Here is a 20,708-nt window from a genome sequence, read left to right as displayed (position 1 = left end):
TGGCTGAGAGCTGGGCCTCGCTCCTAACAGACCCCCACTGAAGAAGAACTCGTTTCCAGTGGTTGGGAGTGCTTTTATAGACCTCTGACCGTTGGAGTTACACCAGAGGAAAGCAGAGAGAGAAAGAGTAAATTAGAGAGAACTCGTGCTGTGTTCTTCTCTCTATCCGTTCCTACATCTGCCTTTAAAACTTTTTGAGCATTAATTACCTCTTCCTGCCGTTGTCATCTGCACTTAGGTAGATATAGCAGATAAATTAATGAAAACTATTAATATTTCTACAGCTGATGATAGTCTTAATTATTTATGAGTATTAAATGAGATTTAAAAGCATTCTTTAAGCCATTATTTTTGAGACGAATCACAGCTGTTTTGAATTACTCTTTCTCTCTTGACTCAGTTTTCTGTAAAGTTAGATGCAGATTATAAAAGCCTAAAAATCTGTGAGGGGAAAACAATCTATCTTCTAAGTGAATAAAGAACAGCTAGATGGCATTCTTGGGAGTATTTATGAAAAATAAGTCCCTGGTTTTTTTCCTCTCGTCATTTCTTTAATAGACATCTCCAGTTCAGTTCAGTCACTCAGTCGTGTTCAACTCTTTGCAGCCCATGGACTGCAGCACGCCAGGCCTCCCTGTCCATCACCAACTCCCGGAGTTTGCTCAAACTCATGTCCATCAAGTCAGTGATGCCATCCAACCATCTCATCCTCTGTCACCCGCTTCTCCTCCTGCCTTCAATCTTCCCAGCATCAGGGTATAAATATCTCCAGCCCTCCTCAAATAAGAGCACAGTAAACCCTCGTGAATCCATGGTGGCAGAATCCATACACTGTCCTAGCTTTACCATACCTGCTTCAATTGCCCTCCTTTCTTTGCTTTTTGAGTTTTTGTTCATTGGCTTGCTTCTGGAGAATTTTGAAGCAAATGTCAGAACCTATGTCATTTCACCCCTAGATGTTTTTTTTCTTAATATATATATTTTATTGAAGTGTAGTTGACTTACAATGTTTCAGGTGTACAGCAAGGTGATTCAATTATACATATACCCGTATATTATTTTTGAAATTATTTTCCATTGTAGGTTATTATAAGATATTGATTATAGTTCCCTGTGCTATACAGTAAACTTTTGTTGCTTGTTGCATGCCAACTTTTTAAATTAGAAATCTAATATTCTATTCATACTAGGTCAAACGAGTGGAATCAAAATGTCATACGTTTTTTAGTTAGGCCAAAATTCGTAAGTTTTCTAAAGTATATATAATACATATTTACATATGTATACAAAGCTTTTATACTCTACTTGATAAAGGCTTGAGAAGGAACATCAAAAAAAAGAGATGGAGAAATTGGAAAACATAAACTAAGTGAAGTGGGAGCCCTGAATATGAAATGGAAATAAATGAGACAAACTAGATAGGAATCAAAGGTCATCATGTAGTTCTGCTTCTTAAACACGGTTCTCATTAGAAATATGTCTGGAACTTTGGAGGGAAAAAAGTTCCTTTTTTTGGAGGGAAAAAAGTTCCTTTTTTTGGAGGGAAAAAAGTTTTGAAAAAAAAAATAGCTGGGCATTTGTATCTTCAAAAAATTCCAAGATAATTGATATGCATCTAGATTTTAAAAAGTGATATAGTTTTTTCTATTAAATAGTAGTTTTTGTGATATAGAATTCTATTATTTTTCTGTTGAGCAATCCTGATTCAGTGTTATTTAGTGAGTAATAGTTACATAATCATAATCACAATAGTAAAAGATGTTGTTTATCAGTTTTCACAATAGCCAAACAAAAAATAAAAGATAATTACAACTGCAAGCTATGATGGGGATGTGATTAACCTAACAGTATAAAATAATTACATACAATTTGGGGGGTCACGCAGAGTGACGTGAGAAGTGGAAGTGCATATATGTTCATGTTTTCGTCCACCCAGCCAGTCTCTGCCTTTTGGTTGGTGCATTTAATCCATTTACATTTAAGGTAATTATCGATATCTATGATCCTGTTTACCATTTTCTTAATTGTTTGGGATTTATGTTCTGTAGGTCTTCTCTTGTGTTTCCAGCCTGGAGAAGTTCCCTTAGGATTTGTTGTAAAGCTGGTTTGGTGGTGCTGAATTCTCTGAACTTTTGCTTATTTGGAAAGCTTTTGATGCCTCCATCAAACCTGAATGGGAGGCTCGCTGGAGTACTCTTGGTGGTAGGTTCTCTTGGTGGTAGGTTCTTCCCTTTCACCACTTTAATGTATCATGCAATTCTCTTCTGACTTGTAGAGTTTTAAAGGGCGTTTCCTTGTATGTTATTTGTGGTTTTTCCCTTGTTGCTTTTAATATTTTGTCTTGTCTTTCATTTTTGTCAGTGTGATTACTGTGTTCTCATGATGTTCCTCCTTGGGTTTATCCTGCCTGGGATTCTCTGTGCTTCCTGGACTTGGTCGTCTATTTCTTTTCCCATGTTAGGGAAGTTTTCAGCTATTATCCTCCAGATATGTTCTCAGGTTCTTCCCCTCTCTCTGTTCTCCTTCTGGGACCCCTGTAATGCGAATGTTCTTGCGTCTAATGTTGTCCTAGAGGTCTCGTCTATGGGGTCGCACAGAGTCGGAAACGACTGAATCGACTTAGAAGCAGCAGCAGCAGCAGAGGTCTCTTAGGCTGTCTTCATTTTTTTTTCCCATTCTTTTTTCTATGTTCTGTTTTGCAGCAAGTGATTTCCCACATTCTGTCCTCCAGGTTATTTATCCATTCTTCTGCGTCAGTTATTCCGCTATTGATTCCTTCTCATGTATTATTCATCTTTGTTTGTTTGTTCTTTTATTTAGTTCTTTGGTAAACATTTCTTGCATCTTCCCCATTGTTTTCCCGAAATGTAGTTTTTGTTTTAGCCACTGTGGGATTGTGGTTCTTCTGTCTGCCATCTGAAGGAGCAGGCTAGGAGGCTTGTGTAAGCTTCCTGGTGGGAGGGACTGGTGGTGGGGAAAACTGAGTCTTGCTCTGGTGCGCAGGGCCTTGCTCAGTAAAACTTTAATCCAGTTATCTGCTTATGGGTGGGGTTGTGCTCCCTCTGTGGTAGTCCTTTGGCCTGAGACAACCCAGCCCTGGGGTCTGTGGGCTCTCTCACCCACCCGGGGGGTATGGATTTGATTTTTTCATGATTGTGCCCTTCCTACCATCTCATATGGCTTCTGCTTTGTCTTTGGACACAGGTATCTTTTTTGGTGGGTTCCAGCATCCTCCTGGCAATGATTTGCTTTCACAGGACGAGATAAGCTCGTGTCCTTCTACTCTGCCATCTTGAACCGGAAGTATCCCTCACCCCTAAATATTTTGGTATTGAATTTTATTCAAAAATTTACTTTCTAAATAACTATAATCCTACCTAACAATTTGGAGAAGGCAACGGCAACCCACTCCAGTACTCTTGCCTCAAAAATCCCATGGACGGAGGAGCCTGGTGGGCTGCAGTCCATGGGGTTGCACGGAGTCGGACACGACTGAAGTGACTTAGCAGCAGCAGCAGCTACCTAACAATTAACAAAAAGTCTTTAATATTGTGTAATGCTGTATTCAAATATCCCCAGTTGTCTAAAATAATCTGTTCAGCTGTTTTATTCAAATCAAGATCAAAGCAAAGCTCTTTTATTGTATTTGGTTTATATGAATATATTTCTTAGTCTGTTTTAATTATAATAATGAATGTGTGCCATCTGAGCTTAATTCAGAATGCTCTTACTCTTATATCTACCTTTTGTTTTTATCTCATTGTTTTACATCATTGCATGCTCTCATGCTTTCAGTCATTATTATTATTTTGAATTTATATAAAGTAAAATTGACCTTTTTTGTTGTATAATACTTTGAGTTTTAAAATTGATTCCTGTAACCTGATAGAGCACTCCCATCACCAGAAATATCCAGAAAACAAAAGAAGCCCTCCCTCATGCTGTGCCCTTGAAGTGAAACCCTCACCCTACCCCTAATTTCTGATCACCCTTGATCTGGTCTCCATCTTTATACTTTCGCCTTTCCCGGAACGTCACATAAGCAAAGTTATACACTATGTAACCTTTGAGACTGGCTTCTTACATTCAGAGGATGTCTGTGAGATTCGCCCACATGTGGGTCCTTTCTTCATCTTATGGACGTAGCACAAGTTTATCCGTCCACCTTGAGCATCTGTTGAATGTTTGGATTCTTCATAACTTTTGGCGGTTATGAATAGAGCTGCTACAAACATTTGTACATGGGGTTTTGTGTGATCAGCAGTTTTGCCCTTTCTGTGGTGGGTCCCTAGGACCAGATGGCTGGGTCAGGGGGTAGGCGTATGTTGAACTTCGTGAGAAACTGCCAAGTTGTCTCCCAAAGTGGCTGCTGCTGTTCAGTCACTAAGTGGTGTCTGAAGCTTTGCAACCCCATGGACTGTAGCCCACCAGGCTCCTCTGTCCAGAGGATTTCTCAGGCAAGAATACTGGAGTGGGTTGCTATTTCCTTCTCCAGGAGATCTTCCCTACCCAGGGATCGAACTCTCATTCCCTGCTTTGGCAGAAAGATTCTTTACTGCTGAGTCACCAGGGAAGCTCCACCATTTTATATCTCTATCAGGAATGTATGAGAGTTCCAGTTGTTCTGTGTCCTTGACAGGACTTGATATTGTCAGGTTTTAAAAATTTGAGCCACCTTAATTGGTGTGTTATTTTTTCTTTTAATTATCTGATTTCAGTTTTTTGAGTATCATAGAAATATTTTAAATAATTATTGAATAAATTACTGAACTAAATTTATTTTATATACCCGTTATAAATATTTCTGGTATTCTGGTGATATTCTCCATTTTAATATGTTAAATATTCTGTATCAGAAAATAACTAGATTAAACCCAGATTATTCTACAGATACGCGTCTTCGTTGACTCTCACCCACTGACACATCGTATTTGGCAGAGGTTTGCGGAGTAGTGTCTGGACCGTGATGCGTTTTGCAGTGATCACTCATTGTATGTGTCTGGTGCTTGTCTTGCTCCCAAAGACATGTGCTTTTATCATGAGCACTGTGATTTCTCTTGCCATCAGTTTTATGCTAGATTAGATTGATTGGTGAATAGTTAATTCCATGAGAGCAAATGGATGTAGGCAGAGAGTGATTTCTTTGAGTGCCTTTTAGCTAGGTGAACCCTGTTGTCCTTTAAAAATGGACTGCTCCTGTGTGTCTGAGGCAGCAGTAAATGCTTGTGTTTGAATCCCTTTTTCCTTCTGAAAGCACGCTGAGCTCAGGAAGAAAACCATTTGAGATCTGTGGAATATAGCTCATATATCTCCCACTGGATGATTTAGGACCATGGCCACTGGTCACTGTTGCTTGCAAGTGTGGAGTTGACTCCTGGACTAATTACCAGAATATCCCTGGTGTTGTTGTCCCTCACTGCTCACATTAGGTGAAACCGTGAAGTCTTGGGGTGGACAAGGTCATCGCTAAGATAGAGCCTATCTTTAAATTCAGGTCTCACCCGTTAGCTGCTGTGGTTTGAGCTTCTGGTGGGTAGTCAGTTCAGTTCAGTTCAGTCGCTCAGTCGTGTCCGACTCTTTGCGACCCCATGAACTGCAGCATGCCAGGCCTCCCTGTCCAACACCAACTCCCGGAGTTCACTCAAACTCACATCCATCAAGTCGGTGATGCCATCCAGCCATCTCATCCTCTGTCCTCCCCTTTTCCTCCTGCCCCCAATCCCTCCCAGCATCAGGGTCTTTTCCAATGAGTCAACTCTTCGCATGAGGTGGCCAAAGTACTGGAGTTTCAGCTTTAGCATCATTCCTTCCAAAGAAATCCCAGGGCTGATCTCCTTTAGAATGGACTGGTTGGATCTCCTTGCAGTCCAAAGGACTCTCAAGAGCCTTCTCCAACACCACAGTTCAAAAGCATCAATTCTTCGGCACTCAGCTTTCTTCACAGTTCAATTCTCACATCCATACGTGACCACTGGAAAAACCATAGCCTTGACTAGACGGACCTTTGTTGGCAAAGTAATGTCTCTGCCTTTGAATATGCTATCTAGGCTGGTCATAACTTTCCTTCCAAGGAGTAAGCGTCTTTTAATTTCATGGCTGCAGTCACCATCTGCAGTGATTTTGGAGCCTGTCATTTAAAAAGAGTGGACCTTACTATCATGTAATTGGAAGAGTAGTGTCCATGTAGGTCTTACTTTGTGACCAGACTGTCTCTGCTTTTGCTTCTTGAAAGTTGCTGGAGGGTCAGACCTGTTGACAGACCTTCCTTTGTGACATAGCGCATCAGAAAGAAAAATGCGTCTGACCAAGGAAGGGAGATTGAGGACAGATGGCCGGAAGGGCATCACGTTGCTGTGGTCTGAAGCCTTGGAGGCCAAGTACCAGGAAAATTCATTTCAAAATGAAAATAAATGGATTTCTGTGGTTAAGTCATTTTTTGGTTTAAAACTAACATACTGATTGACCTTCATTACATCAGTTAGATTGGAGTACATCAAAAATACTGAAGGATTAGTAAGGATGTTACCTCCATTGGACCCAAGTCTTTGTTTTAAGAGTTATTATGGATATTCTTTAAACTTTATGCTTGTTGGTATTAATAAAGTCTTAGATATATGTATGTTTTGGAGGGGGTTGGATTTTATTGGGGCTCTAAGTCCAAGGTTTAGAACACCGGACTAATGCACCTGCTGCCCCCTGGTGGCGGTGTATTAAACAGTGCGGTTCAGAGGAGTTCTGGAGGGCACAAGTCCATTGGTCATAGAAGAGGATTGTAGAGGGAGCCAGGAAATGGTTTCTCTTTCCAGCTTTTCTCATAATTACTACCTGTAATTATGACCTCAGGCAAATAATGTAGTTTGATTTAAGTCTAAATTTCACTTTCTTCCACTTTAAAATGTGATTTCTTCCTGTTTTAACATCTTAAAATTCTCCAATGGTAACAACAAATATTAGTGAAATGTATCAGGTTCCACTTCTTCCCTTATTAGCTGAATCCTAAAAAATCCCAGATATTTATTCAGGAAAGCAGACTCCAGAGCAACTGTTGAAGCTTAACACAGATTTGATTCATGGCCAGGAGCTGCATAGACCTGTTTGTAGCATAGTCCATAATAAATCAACGTGGGGACTGTGTGTTACTATGAAAGCATAATTGATACAAGTTGCATCATTTAAAAGTTAATTTTCTTATATTTAATTCTGGTTTTTAAAAACCATAAGATTTACCATCCTAACCATTGTTAAGCGTGCAGTTCAGTGTGTTTATAATGTTGCACACAGATCTCCAGAACTCTTTCATACCGCAGAACTGAAACTCTTCCCAGTCAACAAGTCCCTGTTTCTTTCTCTCTGCAGCCCTTGGCAACTATCATTCTACTTCCTGTCTCTCTGAATTTGATGACTCTGGGTCCCTCCTATAAGGAATCGTAACAGTCTTTGTCTTTTCGTGATTGACTTATTTCACTTAGCACATTGTCCTCAGGTTCATCCATGTTGTAGTGTGCCTGGAGTTCTTTCCTCTTCAGGGCTGATGATCATGTATAGAGACCACATTTTGTTTGTTCGTCCATTGATGGACACTTGGGGAGCTTCCACCTCTTACCTATTATAATATTATTTCATAATTATATAATGCATATATTACTGATGCAGAGAGGCCTTATTTATTCAATTTTTTTTCTGTGTGTAAAAGGTTAAACTTCACCATAAAGGACACCATTCAACCAGGCTAGATGACTAGGATATGACTTTTTTTATGGATGAGTTAAAAAGGAGCTAACATCTATTGGACACAAGCTCTGTGCCAAGTACTTACATATCTGTGATACATTCTGTTGCTTAGTCATTATGATAATTCTTTGATTTATCCTCTCTCAGAAGGGGACTGATACTTACTAAAATCACCGTGTGCCAGAATTTTGATGTACTGAATACATTGTCTCGTATAATCCCCATACATCGGTCTTGGAGGTGGGCATTATTAGCCCCATTTTTACGTGATGTAACTGTGGTTCAGAGGGATGAACCACCTTGAGCAAAGTCACACGGCTGAAAGCATCAGGGTTTCATCTGACGAGGAAGTGAAACACGTCCAGTGCAAAAGCATGTGTCCTTCAGTCTGCGCCCTGCTCCCCTGCTGACAGGAGTAACAGCTGCTCCTGCGGTCCTGGGGCTGTGCTCTGTCATTTTCTCTGAGGGTTCCTGTGCACCTAGCATGACTCTCCTTGGGATTTAAAAACCTAGAGCTGGGGCCAGTTTGAACCCCCAGGGCAGTGTGAGGCAGAGAGAGATGGGGCTGGACAGTGGCTGACCACTGTGAACCCTCTGAGTGTCTTACCGTGGCCTTAGTGGCTGCAAACAACACATACCTGCCCACAGTTTGGGGGGTGAGGGTGAGACTCGGAGGGCCACTCTGCCGGGTGGCTGTAGCTTGGGCTGGCAGGACTGTGGTTGCTCCAGGCTGACTTGGGGGGATCTGAGCTCACCCACGTGACAGCCCGCAGGCCTTGGGTCCTCTCTGTCTCTCTTGAGAGACCTCAGTTCCTCTCCGCATGGGTGTCTCCTGACTTAGGCTTGTCACTGGCTTTCCAGAGAGCAAGGGGCTCAGATGGAGCCAGGGTCTTGTTATAACCCAGCCTCGGAGGTGACAGCCCATCAGTTCCTCTGTGTTCTGTTTGAAGAGAATCCCTGGACCCAACCTTCACCCGAGGGGCAGGATCATGGGGGTCATCTGAGAGGCTGCCCACCAGAGCCCCAGGCTGGGACTCGGGAGCGCAGCCTGGAGGCAGTGAGACCACTTGGGGGTGTTCATCCAAGATGTGACCAAGTGTGGGAGGAAGGGGGAGGTGTTGTTAACAAGCATTCAGGGGAAGGAGAAGGAGGTGGGAAGGACCAGGTGGTTTGAGTGCTACCTAAGTGACTCGCATGCAGCCGCCAAGCAGCATCGTCTTCAGAATCTTCCGATGAGATGCGGACCGTGTACAAAACTACCCATGCTTTCTTACTGCTGACCAGTCAGCAGATCTGTTCCTGGATTTCAGTCATGAGAAACCAGCTTTTGCAGAGAGGGCTTTGCGGGACCCCTTTGTACCAGGAAACACATGAGGGCTACTAGTCAGTTACCTTGTTTTAACACAGGTTTTCAAGTCGCGAAGTACCGGGGCTGTAACTTTTCAGTCTCATCCTACAAGTGCCACTGAGCCTGGACTTTCCGTAGTGAGACGCATTATTCAGTGGCCAGGCAGCTGAACCAGGCTCCACAGTTCTCACACGTCCTCTCACAGGCCCGCACTGCATCCTTTACTCATGATGTCGGAAGGATTGTGTTTCTCCTTCTTGAAATCTACCCCCTTTGAAGTCTGACCTGAACATAAATTATGTGAAAGAATGATGTATTCACAGATCTTGGATATTTAGTTTCTGGTCACGTTATCAGCAAGCCAGTCTAAAGATTAACTGAATTTGGGGAGGAGACGGGGGACATACAGGGCCAGAAGATTGAGGGTGTTGGTGACAGGCCATCTCCAGAGAAAGAGTATTTCAGGTTTATGTCGCTCCAGCCTTTTCCTTGCATCACTATGTTCAAAATTAAAAAGCAAATGTGAAAAACTGTCCTTTAAACCTGTGTGATTCCTGAGACTGCGGCTCCCTGGGTGCTGGCCGAAGCTGTGAGCTGGGCAGCTGGGCTTCCCGCCCGCGAGGGCCTGGCCGCGGCCGCCATGGGCACACCCAGCTGAGCTTCCCCGCCCGCGAGGGCCTGGCCGCGGCCACCAGGGGCACACCTGGCACAGACCACGCATAGCCCTGCACTGTGTTATGCTGGTCACACCAGGTGTCGAGAGTAGAAACTGTAAGCTCTCCCACAGCGTTAAAGTGGTTGGTCTTGTTGCTTCATACTTACACATAGGCCGGCCTGGAATCATAAGAGAATAAACATAAACTGTTTACTTAGGAAAGTGTATATTCAGAGCTTCCCTGGTGGCTCAGTGGTAAAGAATCTGCCTGCCAACGCAGGGAACATGGGTTCGATCCCTGGTCCAGGAAGCTCCCACATGGCGCAGTGCAGCTAAGCCCAAGAGCCGCAACTACTGAGCCGGTGCACTAGAGCCCAGGAGCTGCAGCTCCGAGCCCACGCCCACAGTTGCAAAGCCCGATGCCCAAGAGCCTGTGCTCCACAACCAGAGAGAAGCCCACGCAGCAACAGAGACCACAGCCAAAAATAAAGATTAAAAAGAAAATGTACACGCAGAAGTATTGTTTAGGGAATGGTCTCATAGCTACACAAAATACTAGGGAAATCCAGAAGACTAATAAGCACTAGATTTGAAAAGGGCCGCCTTATAGTCAGCCTGAGATATGTTTGATTCAGTGTTATCTTTGTTTTTATGTATCTGTTTTCCTTTTTGTATGACTTGGACTTACAGCATTTTTCTAAGAAAAGATGTATATTTGTACATATGTTGGTGTTTGGAAAATTTGCTTTTCTTGTTAATTAAACTTTGCATATAGATGAAGTCTAAGAGAACACCTTTGCTAGAAAGTCTTGGGAAAATCAGCTTTCCTTCGCGGTTTTTACAGTATACAGAACATGATGAATCCTCTTTAATCCATAAGTTAGGGATTGTTCAACAGCATCAATATAGACTGAAAGACCTTATTCACAAAAGGCAGGGTGTGGAAGCAATCTAAGTGTCTACCAGCAGGTGACTGGGTGAAGAAAATGTGTGTATCTGTATATGCATGTGTACAGCATTTCATTATATACATGGGATTATACACACATGTATGTAAATTTACTCAGCCATAAAGAGGGCGGGCCTGAAATGTTATGCTAATATTTCAACCAAATATTTACTGGGAAGCTGCTTTGTTGTCATTTATTTCTTTGTGGTCAAAATAGAGACAGTTGGCTAAAGGAGCATTCCTAGGACTAGACAAATGAGCCCGTTCACGTTCTCCACACAGGTTTTGTTCCAGGGGAACAAGTCCAGTGGGTCCCTGCCCTTCAGAGGGTTGGCAGGAGGGAATAACTGGAAGGTGGGGTGGAACGCTCAGATACGAAGGACTGAGGAGGCTTTGGGATGGAGCAGGACCAAGCTGGGGAGTGCAGGGTGGGTCGGATTTGGGGGGAAGGTGTCAGTGTGGGGTCCCGGGTAATTGTCAGAGGTTCTCACTGAAGGGCTCTGGGCAGGGCTGGGGGCAGGGGCTAAGTTGGTGGGGCTCAGGCCACAGTCATGGGAGGGAGGGAGCGTGGCTGGGCTGCCCGACAGCTGGACAGGACACGGGCGTCACGCTCAGCCTCAGGAGCTCAGTGTGGCTCGGGGGTGAGGGTGGTGGGCGAGAAGATATGCAGGGAGAGGCTGGCTGGGGATGTAACTGTGGGAGGCGGGTACGGGCAGAGGCCACAGGAAAAGGGCACCATGCAGGCAGCCTGGGGAGTCTGATGCTGATGAGGGAGAGTTGGGAGAAGAGATGGTGCGGAGAGGCGAGCGGGGGCTCCAGCTCAAGCCGGGCCAGGGCGAGGGGCCAGGGTACCCCCAGGGGAGCGGTCGGGGCAGCCCCCAAGACGGGGTGCTGGGTGGAGGCTGAGGGAGGGGGCTCTCCGCACAGAGGATGGAGGGGTGGGTGCCTGAGGCTGTTTAGGGGCAGAGACACCCGGACATGGGGCTCGGACCCTGGAGCTCATCCCTCTTGGTTCTGGAGGCCACAGGCCCGACATCCAGGTGCGGCTCCTCCCCAGGCTCGAGGGCCGGTTGGCTGCGCCATGGTTTGCTCTCCTTGGCTCTGAGCTGGCCGTGAAGCCAGGAGGTGGCTATTTGAAAAGAATCTCCTGTTTATTCAACAGAAATTTCCAGATACATGTATTAGTGTGAAATAAATCTGTGTACACCTTGATGTGTTTGCTAAACAGGAGAAACAGTAAAAATGAAGTAACCAGAAGGAAAAAAATTTCTCCCTGTGTGCTCACGTGGCCGCTCCTCAGGCCAGTGCCCGTGGGCAGCCAGGTCTTTTAAGGCCTCAGTCCTGTTGCAGTAAGGTCCCCAGTGACCCACGCTAACATAGTCACTTCTTGAAAGACCCCGTCGCTGGTGCAGTCACAGCCTGGCTTCAGCATGTGAGTTTGGAGGGACACAGTTCATTCAACCTCTAATGGATGTAAAGGTAATCTGTCCAAGTACGACTGGATAAACTGCTTACGATTCAGGATGAGGAACCCTTTGACTTTGCCCTGTGTTTTCAGAGTGGGCTGGGGCAGGGGATAAATGCACTGAACTCTGGAGGCGGCCAGTCCACGCCTACTGTCTGTCTGGCTTTGGGCAAGTCCAGAACTTCCTACCTACACTCTCGTCTCAGTGTTCTCATAGGTAAGATGGAAATGAAGGTGCCTGCTTCAAAGGTTGCTGTGAGGATTAAATCGGTTAAGATATACGAAGCTCTTGGAGGTGTACCTGGTTCCTAGTGAGTGCTGTCTAAGCGCTGGTTGTGGTTGTCGCTTACACAACCCTCCCTTTGGAGAGGGTGGTGTTTATGCAGAAATAAAGTGTGTATATGAGGATGGAAATCGATGTGTTACTCTCCCTGAACTTTGTTGTATAGAATGTCTAGAGTCGGTGGGCAGGGGCTTCTGACGTCATGGAAAAATTAAACCGTGCTTCTGTGTACCTCTGGTCATTTGACCTCGTGGCTGAGCCTCTGACTTAGGCAGGATGGGAGTTTGCTCCCAGCGAGGCTGAGTGCGGTCCCCCAGGGGCGGCCCTGGACACAGTCCTTTAGAACCCTGCAGCCAAGAATGGCCTAGAAGACGCCCCAGGCCGCGAGCCTTGTTTCCGCTGTCTTCTCAGGGCAGGGAGATTCTGGAGGGTGATCTTTTGAGCAGAATTAATAGCATTCTTTGTTGTTTGTGTCATTCAGAGTAACTTTGCTGTCCGTGGTCTCGATGTTTGTGTCCTCCCACCAAGACTCATATGTTGAAATCCTGACCTCCAGCGTGATCATATTTGGGTGTCGGGCCTTTGGGAGGTGATTAGGTCATGAGGTTAGAGCCCTCATGGGTGGGATTAGTGCCCTTATAAAGGGACCCCAGAGAGCTCCCTGCCCCTTCCGCTGGGCAAGGACACAGCACGATGCCCTCTGTGAACCAGAAGGTGGGCCTTCACTCAGCACTGAGGCTGCTGGTGCCTTGAGCTCGACTTCTTACCCTCCTGAACTGTGAGGAATGAATGTGCTTTATCAATCAGCCTGTTCATGGTAATTTTCTCAGAGCAGACTAAGACAGACTCCTGTTTGCTGGGTCCCTGCACTTGGAAGGCTCCGTGCGGGCACTTCACCTGTGCCGTCTCAAGCGTGCCCACCCGCCTCTGGGAGGCACAACTGAGCATTGGACGGAGGAGGACACTGAGGCTCAGCGGTTCCGTCGCATGCGGCGTCAGTGCCCAGGCCGGTCTGATCCTGAAGCCAGGCACCCCACCGGCAGCCCTCCCGCCACCCGGGGCCCGGGTCGGGGTGTGGAGAGCAAGCTTGGCAGCAAAGCGGCCAAGTTCTTCTAAGTAACAGGCTGTTGATGTGGAGATCTGTTTTCCTTTTGAAGAAAGCAAAGGAGGACCACTTGGAGATCGTTTCGAAATCACATAGTTCAGGTGTTTCTATCACCAGGGAAGAGAGGCCTCATGTCTCAGAAGAGCCCTCAGTGGCAAGACAAGCTCTAACCTGGGTCAGAAATGGGAGTAACAAGGCAAGAGGTAGGTCTCACCTCTTAATAACCATCAGGAATAAGCAGCTCACAGGGGCAGTGTGTGACTATATTATGGAAATTTTGCTTATATGAGAAAACAAAAAGTAATAAAACAGAGTCCAAGAAAGCTTAGATATTAATAATTAATGGTGAGTTCAAGGAGGTTTAGATAAGTAACGGTGGGTTAATATCAGAACTTTAACTAGAAATACCAAACCCGAGAGGTGAAAGTGTCCCAGAAACATTAATGTATAATGAGACAGAGGTGAGGGTAGCCAAGAGCTCACCGCTGAGCAGAGTCCGAAGTCAGGGAGGAAAGAGGGACCTGCTTCCTGGGACTGGGCACTTGAGACAGGTCATGGCTGATGGAGTCTGAGGGCCTGTGCTTGCGATGAAATGCCCCCCACCCCCCGACCCCCAGCCCTGGAGGAGATGGGGGAGGGTGCAGCCTGGGCCGTGGGCCATGTTCTAGACAGCAGAGATTTCTCCACATACGCATCAGTCTTGCTCGATCACATGTCCTGCTTCTTTAGAAAATAACTCAGTTGTACTGAGGACACTGTGTCCCAGGAACACACTTACACATAAACAGAAAACTTGGACAAGAGTCTAGCAAAACAGAGGTCCATTCTGTGAAGAAATGAAATGCCTGTGACGGACCAAACCAACCAAACCAACGGGCAGGCAAGCTGAAGCGATCTGGCAGGGTCAGGGGTCGCTGGCAGGTGAAGTGGCTGTGAGTCCTTACCTGGAAGGGTCATGCAGGGAACAGTGCAGACGGGCCTCGCAGGTCCTTGCTGCCCTGGGGACTCCGTCTTCTGGGGGGCCTGGCTGACCAGGGGGTTTCATGCAGCCGGGAAGTGTGATGCCACCAGCCATCCTGTCGAGGCTGGGACTTGACCCGGGGCCGTCTGCGCTGCCTCTGGAAACGGGCTTGCGTGGAGCTCCCCTGGGCAGAAGCTAACAGAGAAAGGCTTCTCAGCCATCTTCGTTCAAATTGGAGTGGAGAGGAATGGGCAAGTCACTTGGGCAAAGAAGACAAGGCCTATAATTCACAGGGTACGAACGTTTTACAAGAAGCAAGTAAAATCATGATGGATAAAAGGGCTTTGTTCAAATGCTGATGTTTGATAGGCCTTTCAAAAAATAAATAGGCTTTATTGATTTGGGTGTGAAGAAATAGACCCATTTAATAATTAAAGTTCAGTGAATTTTTAAAAAATATTCAGTGAGTTGTGACGAATGTACGCATCCCCAGAATTGCCACCATAATCAGACGCGGGACCATTTCCTTCAACCCAGAAGGTGCCCCCGTGCTCCTCTGTCGGGCTTCTCCCCGAGCCCTGCCCTCAGCAGTCCCCGCTCCGCTTCCTGGCACTTTGGTGCGCCGTTTCCAGACGTATTTGGACTCTCACAGCACGTCACCTTTTGTGCCTGGCTGCTTTTACTCAGCACATGCGATTGAGATTTAGTTGTATTATTCTATCTGTATCCCTCAGTTTGTTTATGGATATGCAAGTTGATGGGCATTTGGGTTGTTTCTAGCTATTGCCTATTATGAATAGAGCTGCCATAAACACTCATGTGCCGATCTTTATATAGATGTATGAAATCTTTTATGGTGGGAGTATTTCCGAGAGTGAGACTGCTCAGTTATATGGTGAATATATATTTAACTATGAAGATTCTTCCCAAAGTTACTGCACCATTTTGCATTCCCAGAAGCAAGGGACAGGAGTTCCAGTTACCCAAATCTTTGCCACCACGACTTGATATTAGCAGTAATTTCAATTTTGCTCATTCTGGTGGGTGTATGATAGTATCTCATTGTGGTTTTTATTTTCATTTCCCTAATGACTAATGATGTTGAGCATCTTTTTGGGTGCTTACTTGAGATTCATATATCATTGGTATAATATCTGTTTGAATCTTTTGCCCATTTTTAATTGGCTTCTTTTGCTTTCTTCTTGAGTTCTAAGAGTTGTCTCTATAACACAAGTCATTTATCCGACACATAATTTTTGTTTTCCAGACAGTTTCTCCCACTCTGTTTGCCTTTTCATGTAATCCTGGATGCATTTTGAGGGCAGAGTCTTCTGATTTTGATAAAGTCCAGCTTATCTAAGTTATTTGTTCTTCTTGTTTCCTAATAACAGATTTTCTTCTAGAATTTTAGCTCTTGCAGTTGGATACATTTTGAGTTTAAGTATATTTATATGGTGTGAGATAAGAGCTGTAGTTCATTTTTCTTGCACAGCATCATTTGTTGCAAAGACGGTCCATTCTTGAATTGCCTTGCCACTTATATCAGAAACATCTAGCCATACAAATGTGCTCTACTTCTGGACTCTATTCTGTTCCATTGATTGTTTTTACCAGTTATTTTTATTGATATATAAATCACATACCATAAAATTCACCATATTAAAAGTGTACAGTTCATTGGTTTTTAGTATATTCACAAGATTATGCAACAACCACCACTATCTAATTTTACAGCATTTTCATCACCCCCAAAAGACTGTTTCAGTGATTTTTTCCCCCAGATTCTCTGATATAATTGACATATAACGTTGTTTATATTTAAGGTACAATGTGTTCAATTACACTTAATATACTGCAGTATAACTACCATCATAGTGCCTCATAGCATTCGTACTGTTGCAAATGGCAGGATTAAAATTTTAAATTCTTTCTTTTGATTTTTTCTTGACTAATTGATTGTTCAGGAGTGTATTATTTAATCTCCAAATATTTATAAATTTTTTCAGGTTTTGTCTTGTTGCTCTCTAGTTTCAAACCATTGTGGTCAGAAGAGATACTTGCTATGATTTCAGTTTCTTAGATTTGTGAAGACTTGTTTTGTGACCTAGAATAAGATCAATCCTAAAGAAAGTGCCATGGCGTTTGAGAATGTTTATTCTGCCGCCGTTGGATGGACTATTCTGTATATGTTTGTTAGGTTGACTTTGTGGCTCAAGTCCAATGTTTCCTTGTTGATTTTTTGTCTGCAGGATCTATCCACTGATGAAAGTGGGGTCTTGAAGTTCTCTGCTATTAATTGTGCTGTTGTCTTAATTCACACTTCAGGTCTGTTCCTATTTGCTTAACTTTAACAGTGCTCCCAGGTTGGAGGCGTATATATATTTACGGTTGTTATATCTTCTTGATGAATTAACCTCCCTCTTTGTCTCTTATCATTGTTGGCGTCTGTTTTGTCTGATTTTAAGTATCGCCACTGCTGGCCTCTTGGTTTCCTCTTGCTTGGAGTATCCTTTCCCATCCCTTCACTTGGAGATTATGTGTGTCCTGAAAGCTGAAGTGAATCTCCTGTAAGCAACATATAGTTGGGTCTTGCTTTTGTTAAATCCCATCCAGGCACTCCATGTCTTTCGGTTGGAAAATTCAGTTTGCATGTTAAGGTAATTATTGGTAGGTAACACTCCAGTACTCTTGCCTGGAAAATCCCATGGACAGAGGAGCCCGGTAGGCTGCAGTCCATGGGGTCACTAAGAGTCGGACACAACTGAGCAACTTCACTTTCACTTTTCAATTTCATGCATTGGAAAAGGAAATGGCAACCCGCTCCAGTGTTCTTGTCTGGAGAATCCCAGGGACGGGGTAGCCTGGTGGGCTGCCATCTATGGGGTCGCACAGAGTCGGACACGACTGACACGACTTAGCAGCAGCAGCAGCAAACCCTTATTAATGCCATCTTACTGCTCTCTGACTGTTGTGTAGTTCCCTTGTTTCTTCCTGTCTTGTTGCCTTTCTCTGGTGGTGTGCTCCAATTCCGTTCTCTTTATATTTTGTGAATCTGCTGTAGGTTTTTGCTTGTGGTTGCCAGGGGACTCATATAAAACGTCTTATAGATATAAGTCTATTAGTATTCTGTCCTTTAACCTTTGTACCACAATTAAGTGGTTAACACACCATATTACAGTATTAGAGTATTCTGAATTTGGCTGTGTGTTTACTTTTACCAGTGTCCTGTATATTTTCATATGTTTTCATGATACTGATTAGAGTGTGTTCCTTAAGCATTGTTAATAAGGCAGTTTTAAGGGTGATGAATTCTCTCAGCTTTCGTTTGGATAATTCCTTGTTTTTCTTTCATTTCTGAAGGATAATTTTGCCAGATAGAGTATTCTTCATTGGCAGTTTTTTGTTTGTTTTTTTTTTAGTTCTAGCACTTTGAATATATTAGCCCATGCTCCCCTAGCTCTCTGATGAGAAATGCACTGATAGTTTAATGGGTGTTCCTTTATAGATTACAGTCGTTTCTCTTGCTGCTTTTAGGATTTTCTCTTTGTCTTTGATTTTGAACAGTTTCATCATAGTGTATCCTAGCGAAGATCATTTGGGTTTGAAATGATGGGGTGACCTATATCTTCATGAACGTGGATGTCCAGATTTTTTTCCCTGGTTGGGTAAGTTCCCTGCCATTTTCCCTTTAAATAAGTTTTTTACCCTCTTCTCCCTTTCTTGTCTTTCTGGAACTCCACTAATTCACATATCAGTTCTTTTGCTGGGTCCCCTAATTCCCCTAGGCTTTCTTCGCTCTCTTGCACGCTTTCCTCTTTATCCTTCCGTGTCTGGGTCTTTCGGAGTCCTTTCCTCTAACTCACAGACCCTTCTTCTGTGTGGTCTGTTCTGCTGGTGGTGCTCTCTGCGCACTTTGCATTTCCTTCTCTGAGTCCTTCAGCTCCAGAACCTCTTTCTGGTTCTTTTTTAATAATTTCTCTCTCTTGGCTGATTTTCTCCTTTTGTTCATACATTGTTTCCGTGATTGCATTGACTTGCCTTTCTGGGTTTTCTTGTAGCTCGGGTTTCCTTAGAACAGTTATTTGTAACTCTCTATTAAGTACATTGTAGAGCTCCATGTATTAGGATTTGGATACTGGGAAATTATTGCTGTCCTTTGGTGATGTCACATGTCCTTGATTGTTCATGTTTCTTGGCGTTTCGTGTTGCTGCTTTCACATTTGAGGTAGCAGTCACCACCTCCCCTCTTTGCCTCGATAGATTCCGAAGCTCTCTCACAGCTCGTATGAACACACCAGCTCCACACCTCCCACTTGCCTTGTGGCAGGATTCTTAGGCTTGTGCGTCTTCTGATCTCCCAAGGCACCAGGCTGGCTGTTGATAGCCTCTCCTTTTCAGGAAATCGGTGCTGCAGCTCCAGTTTGTGCTTTCTCCCTGGTCTGCTTTCTGTGCGTGTCCCCTAGCCTTTCACCACATCTCGCTCTCAGGAGCATGTAAAGGGAGCCGTTCTGAGAGTTGAGGAGGTGTGGGCAAGGCAAGCAGGGTGCTGGGGGTGCCCACAGGCCAGATGGGGGCTCCTTGGGTGAGGCTTCCCTAGCAGTTTGTAGACGGGCTTCCTGATGGAGTCCACAACGCAGACACAAATTAACGACCTCCGAGAATCTAATCTGCTCTTGTTCCCATCTGTCTCTGCCTCCAGTCCTGGAGGGCCTGATTTGATACCCTGGGTGCTGCAGGAGAGAAGTGTCTCTCTGACGGTCCCGCAGCTGGGCAAGCTGGGCGCTCTCCCTTTCCCCCGAGGGAGAAGGCCTTGTTTCGCCCCGGGTACTCCAACCTGGGGTTGGTGGTGATGCTGGCATGGTCAGCCTGCCCCTCCTGGAGTCCAGGCAGGCTGTCCACACAGCACCGGTGTGTCCAGGCACGTGGTTTTCTGCTCTGTGGGGCGCTGGAACCTCCCTGGAAAGCTGGATTCACCAGGCGCTCTCGTCTGTAGGTGACCGCCCGTGTGAGTCTTCTGAGGTGCTCCCAGCTGGCGGCTGAGAGGGGTGGAGCCTCTCACGGGCCCCTGCTGGTTCCACAGCCCCCATTACCCGATGCACAGGTGGGCCGGACTCCTCCCGAGTCCCTGGGCGAATGGTGCTGGGCCCCCCGATTCCCCAGAGGCTGACTTTTGTTGTTGGAGGAGAACAAAATTGAGGGACGTCTGTGACACAGCACTCGCGTGATCTTGATGTGTGCCTCTAATTCTGCAGTCGTCTGCGTGGCTCTGTAGTAGATACAGAAGTGCAAGCTTTGTTTGGCTTCTTCCATAGTTTTTGCTATTCTATTCTCTAATTTGAACTTCTATTTATATTTTAAAATCAGCTCATCAATTTCTTAAAAAAAAAAACCCAGATCCTATTGTGATTTTCATTAAGATTATGTTGAATCTATAATTCAGTTTGGGGAGGATTATCATTTTTACAGTGTTGAGTTCTGATCTGTGAGAACATGGTCTATCTCTCCGCTTATATATTTAATTTCTCTCAATACTGTATAAAATTTTTATTTACAGGTCATATTTTGTTAATGTCCATATGTCGTTCATATTTTTTGGTGCTATTGTAAAGGATACTAGATTTCTAAAGTTCCTGTTTTTAGTATATTTTATATTTTAAAATACACTAGTTTTCTGCTAGTATACAAAAACAGAGTTAATTTTTGTGTATTGCCCTTGTATGCTAAGACTGTTAAATTCACTTATTGGTTCCAGTAGCTTTTTTTCAGTTCTTTAGGATTTTTAATACAATCATGTTAGCTGTGAACAAAGATAGCTTCTTTTCCTCTAGTGTATGCCTCTTCTTCATTACTCTGCATGTGTGTTAAGTTACTTCAGTTGTGTCCGACTCTTTGCAATCCAATGAACTGAAGCCCGCCAGGCTCCTCTGCCCATGGAATCCTCCAGGCAAGAATACTGGAGTGGGTTGCCATGCCCTCCTCTAGGGGATCTTCCCAACCCAGGGATCAAGCCCATGTCTACTTCTCCTGCAGTGGCAGGTGAATTCTTTACCACTGGCACCACTCTTACTCTGGCTAGGCTCCATATCCTGTGTTGAATAGAAGTGGGAAGAGTGGAATCACTGCCTTGTTTCCAGTCTGAAAAAGTGAAAGTCGCTCAGTCATGTCCAACTGTTTGTGACCCCATGGACTATATAGCCCATGGAATACTCCA

At 44.6% G+C, this 20,708-nt stretch overlaps 1 protein-coding gene across 11 annotated transcripts in view; it reads left to right on the top strand.

The window, feature by feature from the left end:
• Positions 1–20,708, top strand: part of GGACT (gamma-glutamylamine cyclotransferase) — a 49,370-nt gene that overhangs the window by 7,859 nt on the left and 20,803 nt on the right. For 2 of the 11 annotated variants that reach the window (XM_024999848.2, XM_024999847.2), the window contains exons 3-4: positions 2,049–2,202; positions 3,205–3,328. The exons of 4 other annotated variants lie outside the window; for them this stretch is intronic. The gene's annotated coding sequence lies outside the window, so the exon portion shown is untranslated. Of the gene's footprint in view, positions 1–1,959; positions 1,984–2,048; positions 2,203–3,204; positions 3,329–12,287; positions 18,163–20,708 lie in introns of those variants that run through there. 5 more of the 11 variants (XM_059892022.1, NM_001075571.1, XM_059892023.1 and 2 more) reach the window with 5 other exon arrangements.

Source organism: Bos taurus, chromosome 12 (assembly GCF_002263795.3).
Source record: "Bos taurus isolate L1 Dominette 01449 registration number 42190680 breed Hereford chromosome 12, ARS-UCD2.0, whole genome shotgun sequence".
Classification (NCBI taxonomy): domain Eukaryota; kingdom Metazoa; phylum Chordata; class Mammalia; order Artiodactyla; family Bovidae; genus Bos; species Bos taurus.
The sequence above is the reverse complement of the archived record's forward strand: the minus strand, read 5'-3'. Positions and strand labels throughout refer to the sequence as shown.